Below are 17,868 nucleotides of genomic sequence, written 5' to 3' on the forward strand. Positions count from 1 at the left end.
GCAGATAAGCAGAGGAAAGGGGAAATGGCAGAATTGAAGAGAAGAGAGAAGTAACAAGATATGGCAACTGCTGTAGGGGGAGAAAACGGCTTAGGTTAAGTTGCCAATTTGGGCAGAGAGGAGCTGGAGGGGATTGTGACTGATCAGGAAGAGGGCAGGAGATGTGAGGCAGTGAGCAGGTTGGATTTCAACGTGGGAAGGAGCACTTCGGCAGAGAAGGGTTACAGCTGCGTGGAAAGGGACTGAGGAGAGCAGAGGAGGCTATCTCACAAACAAGGAGGGCAGCGATCTTGTGTGTGGGAATTCTGAATGAGTGAATGAGGGCCTTGGACCATCCACTTGTTCCCATGTGTATACGTATATATGTAGGACAGGTTTAAGTGCTTCCCAAGCCCACCTGAATCCTTTAGGGGGTCTAGTGCTTTGTAGGGGGCCTGGTGTTTCAAACTTTAATTTCATAGCGCTGATTTTGGGGAATTTTCAAGCTCTACGATGGCCTCAAGTTGCAAAAGCCCTGAGTTGACTCCATTACTCTTTTTACCCAAAATATAATAGGGGAATATGAATTCTAAATGATCCTGGAGCACTGCGGGGATCCTGAGGAAGGTCCAGTTCATCCTATGGCCTCTTACTAGAAGTACCAATGTTGAAAAACTCATCATTGTCAATCATCTCGAACTCAACATTCTTCAAGAGTTTCTTGATGGTGCCTTCTTTTTGAAAAAGTATTTTGGTGAAGAGGTGCCCTACTGGCTAAAAATAGTAATTGAGCATTCCTCCGCCGAATCAATTTCTTTTCTCAAGGGTGGATTTTGCCTCCTTCCTTGGACTCTCCTAGGTTCCTTTTGCTCGGAGTGTACTGTGAATCAAGTCTTTATCACACTGGTGCACCGATGAACTGTAGTCTCTAGGAGTCCAAGAACTGTAGTGGAGGCCCAACTTTTTAGGCTTTCAGAATATCAGGGTCCCATTTTTCTTTGGCCTCTTGAGCGGCATGGTCCCATTCCTAGTTGGCTTTTTGGGCGAAACAATCCATTGCCTGTTCGGCCTCCTGATCCTGTCGTTCTTTAGCTGCAGCATGGCAGATGGTATAATGGGCGGTTTTGGTGTTGGTCTGTGGGTGTGGACACATCTGCTTGACTCAAGTCAGAGGGCGTCTTGGTGTCCCTGGTTATTTGCTGCATTAGAACACCAAGAGTCTGATTGGGGGACAGACTTCTCCTCCTCTCCTACTTTCTACAGGGTGTAAAACCGACCTGGAGGAGGCCTATTTGAACAGGTGGGCTGACCTGTCTGTAGTAGGCCGAGTACGCTGATGTGTCCCACTGCCACATCAGCCTGCTGAACTCTGCTCTGCTGTTACACAGAAAGTCGACTGTGCCATGTGGCAGTACAATGCTGTATGGTTGTCCAACCTGGCCTGTAGCTGCTGCTAGGTAATCCATCTGCTGCTTACATGTCACGTGGGTGACATGGTAGCATGTGGTGCTGCCATGTGGACCTGTATGGTGCTGTGCTCTCCTGCTATGGATGCATCAAGCCATTGGCTTGAGTGGGTCATAGCAGGAGCTCTAGCCCTTCTCGGATCTGGGTGGTTTTTAACTTATAGACCTTAAAGAGCTTTAAAGACGTGAAGAAGTGTGAGTGTTGTCTTCAAATGAGTGGATCCTAATTGAATGTTAGTAAATGGAAAACTATGAGGCATCTCAGTTCCCAGATTCAAGATCTGTTGAAGGGTTGTAATAAAAATGCTTGCAGAGCAGGTGAAATACTCACAGGATCAAGGGCAAAGGTCTAGTAAAGGAAGTTGGGCAACCCTCCAGTTTTTAGAGAGGGTACTTCCAAATCCAAGGGCCCTTCTCTTGCTGACATGACCAAAACCAACCTATCAAATCTAATTTAGAATCCTTGATATGCATGATAAACTTTTTATGCTTTTATGAGCATGAGGCTATCTAAAATTGTATTGTTTGCCTTGCTTTTACTCATTAGTTTGGATTGTTTTTGAATTCATCTAGCTATGAATTTAGTGTAAAACTGGATATGTAAGTGAAGTCTGTCGGTAAAATGATAAATTTCTTCTTTCATCACAGATTTATCTTGGATGAAGAGATTGTGTCTTGATAGCCATCTTTCATCTTCATCACAGATGTAGCTTGGATGAAGAGATTGCGTTTCATTAAAGTGATAGCCATTGTTTTGACCAATGCTTTCCTTCACCTTTGAAGCATTGATATAAAAGCATAGGGCGAAAACCTTCAGGTATTATGCAGTGTAATCGATTGTTGTAAGGTCAAGTAGGTCTAGTGTGCATTGGTTGTTTTTTCCTTTATACATTTCTTGGCATTCATAACTTTTCATTGCCATGGCTGACTGTTATTAGTAAGTTTGATGTAAAATGATAATATTCATTAAATAGAAATTAATTGTATGAAACAAATAGGAGGCTTTTGAGATGAAAATTGTAATTTGAAGAGGTCCTAGCTATAATGTTTCCATAATTTGCAAGTTTGAGCAAGGCTTGTGGATGCAAAAGTGTGATGAGCTGCAAGCTTTTGGGATGAATAGGTATAATGTAGTGCTCATTTTATCGAGAATGGAGTAGAGTAGGGTATTGATGTTTTGGGTACTTTGGGCTAGCAACCCCTTGGAAATTTGCTAGCACTTGCTACCAAGTACAACGGTGCATAGACGCCACGATCTTCAAAAGAACTAATGAAATACCTCCTAAGGCTCCAAAGGTTGAAGAATGCCTTTAACTTGAAATAAAGGCTAGGTGAATTGGAAGAAAGCTTATGGATTTTAACATATGGGGATGGATTGTGAAAAAAGTAACTCATCATACGCTTGGATGATTGGTCTCTTTATGGGCAGATAAGATGTGAGGTAATCCCATGAGGAGCTTAAAATATTTCCATTGCTTTCTAAAGTCTTTGAAATTGCATGTTATACATGAGATTGTTCAAAAGGATGGACCTACTTTTTTTGGTCCAAATATTGTGGGAGGCTTTTCGTAATGCTTCATTGTGTATTGTGTATCTGGATAGTTTTTGCTTTAGTTTAACCTACTATTGTCGAACAATTGCATCATGACTTTGTTTCTTTTTCCAACACATCAAAAATCACCCCAAATATACTAAATTTGGAACAGTCGTGGACATGAGGAGTAAAGTAGACGTGAGATTTCAAGAGTATGGTAGCCCTTAAAATTAGGGTGACCCAAGGGCTTAGAATCCCTTAGAAGCTCTAAAATCCCATAGTTGGGATGCACAGCCCATCAACTCAGTGTGTTGCCACAAGTGGTGAATCACCATGGGCTTGGAGAATATGCGTCATCAATATGTATATGTATATGCATATATGTATCTTTGTGTGTGTGAAGTTACAAACTGCCAGGACATAGCCTAACTAGACCAATACAAATAAAAAGTGAACCAGTTCATATTTGAAATAATTTCCAGAATACAAGTGCAGTCAACATGTAATCATTTTGTCATTAACCATATGATGAATGGGTTGCCTTGCTACCATTTTTGCATGGAGTCGGACTTTCACCATCCGAAACAAGCAAAACGTTAGTAGTTAAGGCTTAAGAGGGGAAGATTTATCATGCCTATACAACTTGGCTTGTTATCACCGTAAACAAAACTTTAATCAATAACAACTAGATCTAATAGCTTATCACGACTCATAAGAAGTATTGTACTTACATTTACTATGATAGGGATCTTAGCTTTTAATACTACAATTTATCTTTTTTTCTATGAAAATAAGGTAATTGATACTACCACAATTGGAAATCTAGATCTTACAATAAATATTATATATAATAGTGCTTTGTTGAATGTTATGTTTTTTTCTTGTTATTAAATGTGCAAAGAATTAAACTACTCATTCAAATGTATTTATCAATCTAAATACATCATTCATTAATTATGCATTCAGCCATTGTACATCCTATACTATATCTATATGTAGTGGGTCAATCGGCACCTAATACTCCCCCATGAATCCTTATGCCATATTCTTATGAAAAGGTGTCTTTTGTGTATTAGCCTCAATAGCATTGTGAGTAATTTAAGCAATATTATTAAAATTCTTAAATCAAATGCTATAAAGGCTATCACCATCTGTAGTTCAAAGCTGATGTGTGAGGTAATGTTAAGTGGTTTATCAATTTACCAAGCTCCTATCTGTAACCTAGTTGATGCATCACTATATCAATCAGGCAACCATGCAAAGAAGGTTATACTGATATATCATGAATCAGTAATTACACTAGTTCAAAACCAACAAAGCAAGGAGCATCATCATTCAAACACTGAAACTTGTCAATGAAATTCAGTTAAGGTAGATAATTAAGTACTCATGCTGTTATTCATTAAACCTTCCCACATCATATTCGTATAATTCACGTTGGGGATCAGCTTGCAAATTATACTTAGTCCCAACCGTTCATGAATCAGAATGCTTTAAAAAGTGTCCAATTTGTATAACCGCACACTAGTATCATTAGAATTTTAGAAAACCAAATTGTTTTGAAGATTCTAGAAAGTACTTGTTTTGATGATCATGCCATGCTTTCCTTCTCCTCTGAACGACTTATCTGTGACCATGCTGGTTAGAGAGGCAACTCATCCAGGTGGGCTAGTTGATGCAATCGTCCCTTGATTGCTTCAGGTTCACCAAGTGCATGCTCGACTACAACGCAGAGACTCGGTATAACAAATTCTAATGGGACAACTGCCTCGAGTCCAAATGCCATTCAAATGGTGTGAAATGAGTGGTGACCTTATAAACAGTACGATAGGCCCAGAATGCAGCATGCAATTTTGTGTCTCAATCACTCTTATGAGACCGAATTGTCTTTGTGAGAATGATCTTAATGGTCTTGTTGGTCAACTCGGCTTCACCATTACCATGTGCATAGTAGGTGGTAGAGACTATATGTAAGATGTTAAACTCATCCTTCAGTAATTGCATCACTTCATTCAAGAAATGAGATCCTTAATCACTTACAATTTGAATTGGGCATCCATATCTATAGATCATGTTCTCAAAAAGAAAATGCATAGTACTTCGAGCCAAATTGACTCAAAGAGCCTTAGCCTCTACCTGCTTATTGGCATAATTAGTTGCAACAACCACATACTTATTACCTATATGAAGTGCAAATTTAAAAGGACCAATGAAATCAAGTCCCCATCTTTGAAGGGCTTCCTAAGGTCAAGTGGGCTCATTTAGCAACAGATGACCAATTTTATGACAAACATCACACTAAGCACATTTCTTATTGGCATCCGCAAATAAGGTAGCCAACCACAATCCTGCTTGCAACACCGTTCGAGCTCTAAGTTCACCTTGGGAATGACCTTTCAAGGGACCCGAGTGAGCTTTCTATAACACAATGGCTCACTCATGAGGAAGCATTGCTTAGCCTTCATTTTGCTTTTGATATCCGTTGCAACCTGATATATGTCAAGTTCTCCAACTAGAACGATTTACAGTTCTATTAAGAGGGACTTAATATCCTTAGGAAAAGGATCAGGTATTTCCAATTCCTTAGTTCTGCAACTATTCACTACCTTCCAAGGATTAGTTGGTATGCAGACATCCTTACCATCCAATTTAATTATCGTTTCCAATTCCTTAGGTCTGCAGCTATTCGATACTTTCCGAGGATTAGTTAGTATGCAGACATCCTTACCATCCTTAATTATCATTTATTTAGATCCCCAATCATGTAATACATTAGCACTTTTAAGCCAAGGTCACCCTAACAAAATAGGGTAGGGTTGCTGCTTCATTGCAATCACAGTTAGACTAATGTTATAATAAACTCCACCAATGGAAATTACAATAGCAACATACCTTTAGTGATCTGCCATTCAAACTCAGAAAGGTGAAGGCTTGAAGGGTTTAAAATTCAACCGAGTTGGGAGTTCTTTAGAAATGATATTAACTCCAGACCCTCCGTCTATAATTACATCGGGAATGGTATGCTTTTTTACTTTTACTGTGATAACTAGAACCTCGTCATCTACCATAGGTGTATAATTGATAGGCATAGTAACCAATGCATCCACATCCTTAGGCTTTTGCTCAACTTCTTTAAACTGCTATGTGAAGAAATTATGGCAATACGGGGCAATCCAAATTAACTCAAAAAAAGTAAGAGTCACCTTCATATTTTCAAATGTTTTCCATGCTTGGGTTAGCTCTGTGCTAGAAAGAGTGTTTTTGGCATCCATACTATTCTCCTTAGATTTAGATGATTCACCTGGCTTGGTGATGGTGATGGGTTGGCTGGCATATCAACTGTCAGCGCCTTGCCCTTCAATTCACAATAATTTTGGTTGCAACCTCGTTTTATGCCTTCCAATTCACATCTATAGGTGTTGAGTCAGGATCAATAGACATCATCAACCCCTTAGACCGAGTAACCATTTGTGCGTCAATTGTGTCAGCAGGTAACCCAGTTGAAACTACTATGCACTTGGGATCTACTTCTTTCCTTTCCATGTTATTCCTAAGAAACTTCGCATGCTCGGCCCATATAGGACATTCTTATCAGAGATGATTCTCCCCATAGGATTAGCATTTAATTTAAAGAAGGAACAACCTTTTCCTTCCCATCTTTATCTTTATTGTTAGGTTGTGGCGGCTTGCCTCCTGACTTGGCATCCGTTGTCACCTGATTAGTAGTTATAGTTTGAGTCTTGTTGTTAAACCAACACTCAGAATCATCATGCCCGTACTTGGAACAAATATTGCAATGCTCCATTTTGTGGCTATCTTTTGTGTGACTAGTTCTCGAGCACTTGCTAAAGCATTTTTCATTCGAACTCAATTTTCCATGAATGCAATCTTTCTACACTTCTTTTGTAATTTTTGCATCATAATTATCACTATCGACTTCCTTTTTCTTGGGCTTTCCTTTGATGCCTTCATATTTAACTAGAGCTACTACTGTATAAAGTAGTTCTTCGTAATTTTTAGTAGGATTGACAATCTCTAGTTTCCTCAAATCAATCTGAGTACATCCCGTAATCAACCAAGCTTGCATGGACTTTTATCATTTGGGACTATAGACAATTGATTGATGAGAGCTCGCATCTACGATGCAAAATCTTTGATTGACTCCTCTTTGTTTCATTTCAACTCGCTCAATCGAGTTCAAACATCTTCTTCATTGATTTCTTGCTTGAACCTTTGTAGAAAAGCTTCAAACTGAGCATACCAATCACGAAATATAAAATTGGAAATAGATTGAACCATCTTTGTGCACCTTTGACCAAAGTATAAGAAAAATAATCCATGCACTCTTCATCAATAGTAGTAGCATTAATATGGCACACGCAATAAATCCTGTAAGTGATTGTATGGGTCTTTATCATCAGTACACTTAAAATTTTAAAATCTTACTTTGAGCCTTCCCGCTTGATCTCCAGGTTCTTCTGCTTGTTTCGCTCCATGGACCGAGTAGGACCACTCAAAAGCATAGAGGCATGTCCCACTTCACGTCCTGGATGCACAAAACAATCACCTGGTATAAAGGATCCATATGATCCACTTCATAAAAGGAATGTGCCATCCTTCCATGTGGAACCGCCACACCTCCACAACCTTCACCAAGTTAAGTATCTTGAGACACACCTCATCCAGATTTATGAGTCCATTGTCGTTTGACACGTAGATGTTCTAATGGCACTTCATATTTATCATGGGAGTCATGCAACTCACGAGTGATTGTTCGCTCGGTTTGTAGAGGTACTTGACTGAATTGCCTTAACTTCTCCACATTAACTTCTGATATTCGATGCCTTTCTCCATCACAAGATCTCCGATGTTCAATTTTATTTATTCTTCGACCATCTACCGTAGGTCTATTGAGGATGGTGTAAATTGCACGATACCTTTAGGGCATTAAGGGCAAATCCTAACCCTAACCCTAAGGGGTTCACATGTATATCTTCATGTACATGTTCAATCCAAATTAGTGTACATGTAGGTATATCGTGTGCACTCCTCTCTCTCTCCCTCTCTCACTTCCGCTATCATGGTATTAGTGTATATCTTCATGTTCATTTTCAATACAAATTAGTGTATAGGTAGGAATATCATGTGCACTCCTCTCTTTCTCCCTCTTGCACTTTAGCTATCATGGTATTAGAGCATCTGGTGCTCCCACTCCCTTCATGAGTGTCAAGCCCTCCTTCCGCGAGGCATCCTCCATTGAGAGAGTTTTCATGAGAGAGAGAGAGAGAGAGAGAGAGAGAGAGAGCCCTTGCTTCTATCAAGGTGTTAAGCCCTTGCTTCCGTCAAGGTACAAGCCCTCTCTTTGAGGCAACTTCATCACTTCTCTAGCTCTCATTTTTCCTTCTCACCCATTTTGATTTAGAAAGCTTAGGAATCTGCTTCCTGGAGCCTGAGATTCAGTATCTTTAGTGTGAGGGTTCAAGTCATAGATCTTGTAAGGTTTTGTGAGAGAGAAAGGTTTATCTCAAAGTTAGAGGAACAAAAAATACACTTCATGTCAAACATTTTTAAAAACTAGTACTTTTATGAAAAAAGAATGCATAGAATATTTCTTACATTTTACTTGACAACCCAAAAATTAGTATTATCAATTGAAAAAAGTGCTCTCTTCTTTAATTTGAAAAAAAAAAATTATCAAGGAGAAGAAACTGCTTCATTCAAATAAGAGAGTCGTTAGAGCCTTTGCTTTAAATTACCAATTGTTTTTCGTGCAAGTGCCCATATATATTTTTAACTCAAATCCATAAACAAGGATTTCTACATCCTACAAATCAATCATGTCCACACATCGATGAATTCCTTTTTTTTTTCTTTTATCGCGTTGTTTAAGCACCTTTAGATTATATGTTCCCCTAAGTCCATTGCTTGAAAGAAATTTTCATGAATTAACTTCCACATAAGTAACAGCATTGCCCTCATAGATAAGCATACATTTCTAAAATACTTATTATACATAGCATGCTATCCACAAATTGATAATTGGTAGAATGATGTTACTTTAAGATCTAATACAATTTGATGAAACACTTTTAGTGCATTTTCTAACAAAACAACTTTTCTTTTTTATACTCACTTGATCAAATGGTTGAATTTTAATATATTTTAACATTAAGATGGGTAGGTATATATGGAGTCCATGACCATAGAAGAGGTTTATTCAAAGCAAGCACGTCTCTAGATTTAGATAGAAGCCCAAGGACTCAAATGGTCAAATTGTAAACGGTCGTGATTAGTACAATTTATCATTTACTCTGTTTCGGTCTATTGGTTCAATTGAGAGCTCTAACCTTTGCAAAAATATAGTTTTTAGTTTAAAAAGGCTACATTTGGAAGCATGAGTATGTTAGCAATTGTATTTTTGAAAAATTCATGAAACTTTGGAATCTGGAATCTAGTATGTTGGCAAGCGTGAACATAATAATTCACCGACGAAATTTTTTCCTATCAGAGGAAAAAAATCCGTTGGCGGAAATGTTTTGACGGGAAAAAATTATGTCAGCGAAAAATTTCTTTTGTTGATAAAATTTGGGATTCTAGAATCTCGTTGGATTCTAGAATCCCAAAATTAATCGACAAAAAATGGGATTCTAGAATCCCAAATTTCATCGATGGAAAAAACTTCCTTCGAGAGACGGATTGAAATTTCTGTCGAGGGGAAAAAAATCTATCTACATAAATTTTTCGTCAATGAAAGTTTTATGTGACAAAATGTTTTATAAGGATGAATGGGAGTATTGGGAGCATAATACTGCATTAATCTTGAGGAAACAATCACTTTCAGACTCTTACCACCGCCTTCCTCGTCACTTGTTTACCCAATTTACAAACTCTCATTGCCTTATAAGCTTTTTGCTTACCAGGATGTTGTTGCCACGCTTTTTGCCTCTTCAGCTTACATCATCTTCTTCCACTCTTTTATTGCCAGTCCCTGTAGATTCCTTCCTAGCCCTTTCAATGATCCTTTACTATGGTGGAACAACAGAGCCAACAGAGCCGTAAGCGCGCCGCTACACACATTTCTCCTCCCCATCCTATTACATATTTTAGTGCTCCAGAGCTCTTAGGTGTGTGGAAGAGTAATCATCTCTTCAAATTTGCAAGGTTGCCTTGGAGAGAGGCGTTCGATGCCAATCTTGCAGAGGATCTTTTGGACTCTTATGATGCAGCAAAAAACATCGTCACGATCAATGATGTCTCAGTGTGCCTCATACCAGAACTACTTGGTCAAGTGTTCCAACTTTAGAAGTCGAACACCACTTTGACGCTCGCTCCCAATGAGCAGTGTGACACATATTTTGTACAAGAGTCCTTCTCTAGCACCCAAGGCTACCTTATTAGTAAGGGAGGTGAAAAGAGCTTACATGACTACCTTCGCTTTCTCTCCTAGTTCATCTGAAGAAAAGCACTGGGTACGTCTCACAAAAGTACATGGTGCAGACAGTGGCAGCCATGGAGTTCAACTAGGACTTAGAATCACTCAATCCCTTTACATAAACAATGGATCAACAATTGAATGAATTAGCCGGCAGGTAGAGGCACTACTGAGTTGGCCCCCACCTTTGTATTCTACACCACTGCTTAGTCTATGGGGTGAAGTGGCTCACATCTTGGGTTCCAACCTAGGCTTGAAGTTGGACTTAAAGGACAAAACAACACAGATGCTAGCACGAGCAAAAAGTGCAAATGGGTGCCCAAAAAAAAGGGAGAGAGTTCCAAGGCCAACCCACCTCCCCACGGAGCTAGCAACAAAGATGAACAAGGGTCTCAGCATGAGGGGTCTTAATAGCAGGGAACCACGGATGAGCAGAAGGCTTCTTAGCAATTATGAAGCCTCAATGGCCTCATAGGAGCAAACCTCAGAGCACTAGGGAGAACTGCAGGTGGTACTTGAGCCACAGATTGAGCCTGCTCGAGAGCCTGAGATTCAAGAGAAGGAAGAAGATATGAATATTAAAGATTAGAGCCTTTAACCTTGGCACCCCTTGTTTCTGCCCAATACCTTGTTTCCTTACCCTCTTTTGCTGCGGAGTATCTCCTTATCGACCCTCTTCTCCTTCAAGACAGGTCCCAAGAGTGCGAGGCCACCTAGGAGCAGTGGCAGACTGTAGGTGAAAACATGTAGCTTGTGGTTCGTGGCTTGGATTGGCTAATGAACGATTGGCTCCCTCCTCAGGTACTTGCCCATAATGTATATGTGTAGAGCAAGTACTAAAAGTAGATGATCTCTTTCCTCAAAGAGCAATTGGAAATTTTGAATGTCAACCAAACGTTTATCATCTCCAAAAGATGATGAAAGAAGAATACGTGATTAGGTCATACCCAATCTTAGCAAGCTCTAGATTGAACATGCAAATCTCAAGGTCAAGCACAAGAGGCTAAGGCATGAAGGGAGTTACATAGGTCAAGGGCTAGGCTGACCACATTTGAGCAGACCCTGAAGGCAGAGTTGGCCAGTGGCCACAGTGACAAAAGAACTTGCTCGACTCAAGGAGCAACCAATTCCCCTTCCTACAACTGAGCCCCAGGTACTAGAGCAAATGAAGCAAGTCAACGAAAAGATCCAAGCCGATAATGATAGACTTTGAGGTGAGCTTATGGAACTCACCAAACTATGCACCAAAAATGAAGATTTGGCAAGGTGTCTCTAGGAGTATGGGTAGTTCTAGTAGCTCATTTGTCGTCATGGCGGCTGCAAGACATCCAAATGAACACCCCTAGAAATAGCCACAACCTTGAGAGTCAAGTGATTGAGACTCTGCTGTAAGAAAAAGCACCAAGGCCTTCTCACAACACACCACTAGGAGTCGCCCCTCTATTCATAAAGTGGCATCGACTTCAAAGACCACCGTGGCAACTGGAGGAACCAAGGCAGCAACATAAGAATTGGTGAACAACCTCAACACAGCGGAAGCCTCACACAATGATGAGGACTCGAACATTGAGGCCCTATTTTGTAGCTAGGGTACTCAAGTGTTCCCGGCTAATTTTTTTGAATTTGAGCCGATAAACAAGGGCATGCAGACGTCTCCAACTCATTTTGCCAAGCCAAGCCAGTTGATAAGTCTACACTAATAGCAAATACTATGGAGGTCGAGATGATTTTGTGGTATGCGATTCCCATTACAACAAGGGTGCACAATCTTGAGGATCCTACTGACACCACTCATCGAGTGCCATTCTAGCATGACCTCGCTATCCACCACTTGATAGCGACATAGGCAAACAGGTTGCGACGTCCTGAGCTCATCCCCAGTCTGACCACACCAACTATTTCCATCTATGATCATGTCTTAAGAGATTTTGAAATTTATATACGAGATTGCTCAATAGACCTACCATGGAGACTCTTCCGCAATATTATGGTACCCTTCTTTGGCACCTAGAACAATTGCTTGGTAGCCATATCACAGAGAAGATAATGTTGTGCAGCAATCTCCAGCAACCCTACAGAGACCCTCTTTCCAGGTGGCAAAACCCTCTACATCAGGCTAAGTGCTAGCAGTTCTGCCTCGAACACAATTTTGACATCAAGAAGATTAGGCACAATCATTTTGTCGAGATGTGGTCACTGCATTGGTGCACCCATCCTAATCGCCCACCCATTGATATTGCCCCCTTGTATCTATGGCCTTCTTCTCACACCCAGTTGCCTGCCAACCTTGAAGATGCTTGATAGGGTACTTCTCAAACCCTATCGGATATCCTCAGAACCTCCAAGCCGTAGGAAACCTCCTCAACCCCCCAAGCCTCTCGACAAGTATTGAAGAGCCTCGCTGCTTCAATCCAAGAGCCTCTACCTTCAAGCAATAGCTAATTCATGATCTCCCTTGATTGGGAGGGCTCAGTGTTTAAAAGACGAGGTGAAATGTTTGCCCTCGGGTTAGGCCAACATAGGCAAGTCAAGTGACCGACTTACTAGGTCAATAGTGGTAGCCAAGGGAATACATGGAATGAGAGAAGAGGCGGACAAGCACGGTTGTCACAAGATGTATTGGGCACATGACAATCCATCGTTGGAACCTCTTTGGCTAACTTTCCCGCATACCGAGGGGTTGATGCGATAAAAGCATTCAGTTTGAGTGCAGTCTAGGCGGTGGAATTAGTAAGATGAAGTGGCTTAAGCAATCATTGTGTTCGAGCTTAGAAGACGGTTTGAGGTGGGATAGATGAGAGGTTGGGATAGAAGTAAGCAAAGAGAATAGAGGGAAGATAGAAGAAATAGGAGAGCGTGTGAGAGACGAGATCCAAAGAGAGATATCAAAGGGAGTCAGAGAGACATATCAGGCCAAGCGTGATTGTCATCTAGAGATCAATGGATGTCCTAAGTCGAGTCTATCATTGAGCAAAGAGGATTCTAGCAGTCCAGCCGAGGCAGCTTCTTGTAACATATTGATGATTAATGCAAGTGGATTCTTCTATCATTGTACTTCTCTCCACACTGATGTTGACTCATGCTTGTGTGCATTCCACCCCATCACCATACAGTTGCCCCAACTTCAATCGTCCCAATTTCTTGTGTTTAATTATTGATGACTGCACATTCATCCGGGCACACGCTAGTACAATAACCTAAGGATTGCAAGAGAGGGGATCTTCCCGAGCAGCTCGCTAGTATAACCTTCACCTTGAGCAACGAGTACCATACTAAAACAAAATGAGCACCACGCAACCTAACCTGAGCCCTTAGCATAAATGTGTAACCCTATGTGTAACATGAGCATCAACATCCATCTATTTGTGAGAAGGGATAATAGTGCAGGCTTCAAAGATGTAGGTGTAATGACTGGAGTAACAAAGGGTGTAGTGAATATGGAAGGTGATGAAGCTGTCTTTACTAGAGTCAACTTGAAAGTCTATTATCTATCACCTATTTGCTATGAAGAATCAAAACATAAAAAGGATAAGAAAGTTTCCATGGAAAATTTGAGGTGCAGCATTGTGCTCGATGATAGCACTAACCCTGACACATTCATTGAGGCATTTAATGCATTGAGTTAGACACTCAATATGCCAAGGAACTCACTTGAGGGTATTGTAGCACATGGTGAAAGTGGGAGTGATGTGGCAGATAGTAAAGCCTGAGTGAGGATTAATGAGAGTTCCTAGCCCTTGATAGGTCCATCTAAAGAAGATATTGCTAGATGGAACTTGGAGCAAGGAGTGGGGGGATATAATTTTGCAAAGTACTATCCTTTTGGAATGGAAGGGTACTCAATACCTATTCAATATTGCTCACAAGATCTAATTGATTATGTGTACAAACCCCTTGTGGATCACTATGTCTCTAATCTATTCTTGAAAGGAATTTTGTATGAATCCAAAGGATTGCTCACAAAAGTCGACTTGAGGCCCTTTGACTTATTCTTGTAACTTATTAGGATTTTCAATCAGTCCTTCTGTAGCCACCACGATTGTTGTTCATGTAAGAGAAACATAAATAGCTATGTGTGATTCATATCCTTTGATACAATGTCACATATGGCACTTTAAACAAATTTCGAATAGCTTTGGGTTTACTTGTTAATATGTGCATCTACTTTATGACATTTCTCTTATTATATTTCATGCAAGCTAGCTAGACCTTGAGACGGAGAAGTCATCCAATTTTCTTGTCCCCTCTTGAAGTAATTGGATGATTAGAAATGTGGTAATCTACATATTAAAATAGGCGGCGAGATGGCACATCACCTTTTCCCATGTCTTCCTGTTTCTTGAGTAAGCATGTACCTACACTATGATCATTTGCAATATCATGATTTATTGACGAATGTCATTACTTCACACATACTAGTGTAGTTTCAAAAATCTGATGTCTGTCGTCTGCCTTCTCTAAATTTGGCAGTTTCTCCTACCTCGCTCCTCAGAGTGTCGTGATTCTGAGACTTATCAACAGTGTTGAGCCAAATGTATCGTGAGGTTGCATAAGCCATCCCAGGCGTTCCACTCCCCACGGGGAAGGAGCACATCATGGAAACCAGGTAAAACCACTCGGTGATCCAAAGCATCGAGCCCTGCTGCAGTGGAATCATCATCGCCGGATTGAGTGATTGAAGCTCAGCTGCTGATTCGCTTGGCTCACTGCAACTTGCTTTCCTCGATCAGATTGATTGCTCTCCTTGGGATTGAGGTATCCGTCTCCCCATCCTAGAACCTGATCTCCACTGTTGGAATAGGTGAATTGCCAGAAGATGGCGTAAGTCCAGCTCTCGGTGGAATTCTCCACCACGGATTGAAGCCGTTTCTGCAAGGTGTCTTCGCTGGCGCTCGGGCAGACTGCAGCCGCATGAGACTAGTTCTCATACTGAGACCCCATGAAGCCTCCAGCAAAGCTTGGTCGTCGTGCCACAAGCTCTCCATAATGGAATGGAATCGATCGATGTAGGAGCTAAAAGAAGACAATGCAGTGCAGGATCAAAAAATCAGTAATTCACCTAACCTAAGTATCCCTGGAATTGAGATAGAGGAGCTCCTGAAGAGTGCTGAAATGAGGTGGTACTCTTGAGTAACGTGCGCAGCTTCCATTCCCTGCAGCGTAGGTCTGTTCCTAATAGATTGTAGTGCTGAAAGTGAAGAAAGACGTCGGGCTTGCAGCGTCTTTGCGTTTGCGGACATCCTCACTGCCTTCTTCTCAACATTTTTCAAGCCCTTCCCACCTACCTTACCATATCCCTCCTCCTTTATCGCAGTCCTCCCCAATATCCGTATCTGCGTCCGGCAAATATCTGAACTCCCTGTATCACGGCTCCCATACCCTGGATGATAGGATCCCTCCGTCCTCGTACCAGTCATTGTACGTATTGTCACACCATCCAGCATAGAAGAGCCGAGGTCTGTGTTTACGCAATCTTAGGAATCAAACAAGAATTCTCAAACACAACGAAGGGAAGCTAGGTATGGGGCAGTATTTCCCAAAATCAAAGAAAAGCATCGCGACGGATGCTGAGATCCCAAATGAGGACCATTCCTTTCTTCTATATAAGTCTCATTGGATAGCCCTTTATCTTTTCTTGTCTTCTTCTTGCCTATCTTTCTTCGTCTCTTCAACGTTTCGTGGAAACGTCTTTCCAAACATGTCGCAAGTAGACAACGACGATTACCAACATGCAGATTCAGAAAGATTTGGCGACTCGATGGACACTAGTAGTGGGGAATTCGAATGAGGTCAGATGTTTTTCGTGCTTCCTTTCAAAATTCCGTTCAAACTTCTGACTTATTTCTGGAAAGCTTACGTTTGTGATTGCTCCGTGAAGGAATGACAAATATGGTAGAATCTGGGAACGTTTGCAGAGGCAAAACACAGTCCGATCCAGGTAAAAGAATCAATCTTTGTATCTTGAACGCCCCAAGCCTCTCTCTCGTATCTTCTCTCTGCCCGCTCTGTTCTTTCATTGCGTTCAATATTTCCACCCTCAGGTTCTCTCCTCTCTGCCCGCATGGAAGATTTCAGATCTTTTTGCCTTGCTGCCTTCCTCTGGACACTCTTGTCTTAGTCGCCTCAATGTTTGGAAAATTGTAAGCCAATTCCCGTCTCTAAACGAAACAGCCGTCTCTTTTGAGTTCAGGTGTAAGACTATGAATCCTCTGCACATCTACCCGCGAGCTTCCGAGATCCTGTACGTGACCCATAGTTGTCTCTCTTTAACTCCACCGCAGAAATTGTGGAGCAGTGTGAGGTAGAAAGTCGTGTATCTCAATCACCCCGTGAGCAAGGTCGGTTCCCGAAGACCATTTCCAGAGCTGACCAGCATCTACAGGCAAAGAGTGCATCTGCAGCACACGAACCGTCAAAATCTCTGCACGCCGCCACTGGTATATTAACGTCTGATTTTTTCCTTGCGCTTCTGTCATGAATTACCTGCTTTTGTAAAGGTCTTGTTTTGCAAGTGCTTCTATCGAAAACTTGCCCTCTCTGTTCTAGACATCCTCACACTAGAACATCCTCACAGACACGGGTATCCAAAAAAGAGGAGGTGGGAGCACTTGAGAAGTTCAATCCAACATTGCCAACTGGTTAGGGTTATTGTCTCTCGGTTTTTACATGGCCAGCACTAGAGAGTTTTATGAAACTCTAAAATCATGCGAAGCCATGTGGCACATTCGAAGCCCTTAGATGATCAACTGAACTATTATTCTTGCAATAGCCCATATAGTTAGCAACTGGCCAAGCATTCTAGTTTTACTTTTTGACTTTATTGCATTCTTTGAAAAGGACTTGGCCCTCTGATGAGGGAGGCTATACGAGCTCTCGCCTAGCAAGGAGTTATCTCTGTGTAAGACCTCTATCCCCGTTGGACAATCCAGAAAGAGCTTTCCTTTGGATCTAGCTCCATACAAAGATGCAGGGGTCCGAAATAATTCCAAGAAAAATTCAAAGACAGCATTCCTTGCAGCTGCTGCGAAGCGGACTTGTGTCGAAGGTACGTGGATCTCGTTATGTCGCTAAGCATTCTCTCAATTGTTATGTTTCAAGCGTTCTTATTTCATGTCCACTTTTCAGTCTGGCAAATAGTACGAGAAAAAGGGCATGAACGTAGGCTCAATTGTGAAATTAAAATTTATGTTAGACCACCAATTTTGGAGGACCAGGGGGACTCCGATGACACCCATGATTAGTTTGCGACAAACAATTGGTAGATTTGCTGTTTAGAAGACATGCATCTTTTTGGTGGCCATGATTGTAGCATCTCCAATGTAATGTGACGGCCAAATGTTTAAGTAAAAGTTTAAGAGTATGGTTATTTTGCAACTACATCATTTTCAAAGTCAACGAACTTCAACAAGGGCTCACACTCTTTCTTCAACTGATTACATACTCTCTCTAAGGTCTTC

The 17,868-nt window shown here is 41.1% G+C and overlaps 1 long non-coding RNA gene across 2 annotated transcripts; it reads left to right on the forward strand.

Annotated features, from left to right (window-relative positions):
* Positions 1 to 16,069: 16,069 nt before the first annotated feature.
* LOC147893376 (uncharacterized) lies at positions 16,070 to 17,028 on the forward strand. Of its 2 annotated transcripts, XR_015542195.1 has the most exons (4): positions 16,070 to 16,200; positions 16,290 to 16,349; positions 16,602 to 16,848; positions 16,986 to 17,028. It is a non-coding gene; the product is annotated as an uncharacterized LOC147893376 (long non-coding RNA). The 2 variants fall into 2 exon arrangements; XR_015542196.1 differs by lacking the exon at positions 16,986 to 17,028 and having other exon boundaries at positions 16,602 to 16,953.
* The last annotated feature ends 840 nt before the right edge of the window (positions 17,029 to 17,868 follow it).

This window comes from Dipteris shenzhenensis, chromosome 15 (assembly GCF_047967505.1).
Source record: "Dipteris shenzhenensis isolate YYH24624 ecotype China chromosome 15, Dip_SZ_1.0, whole genome shotgun sequence".
In the NCBI taxonomy this organism is placed as follows: Eukaryota; Viridiplantae; Streptophyta; class Polypodiopsida; order Gleicheniales; family Dipteridaceae; genus Dipteris; species Dipteris shenzhenensis.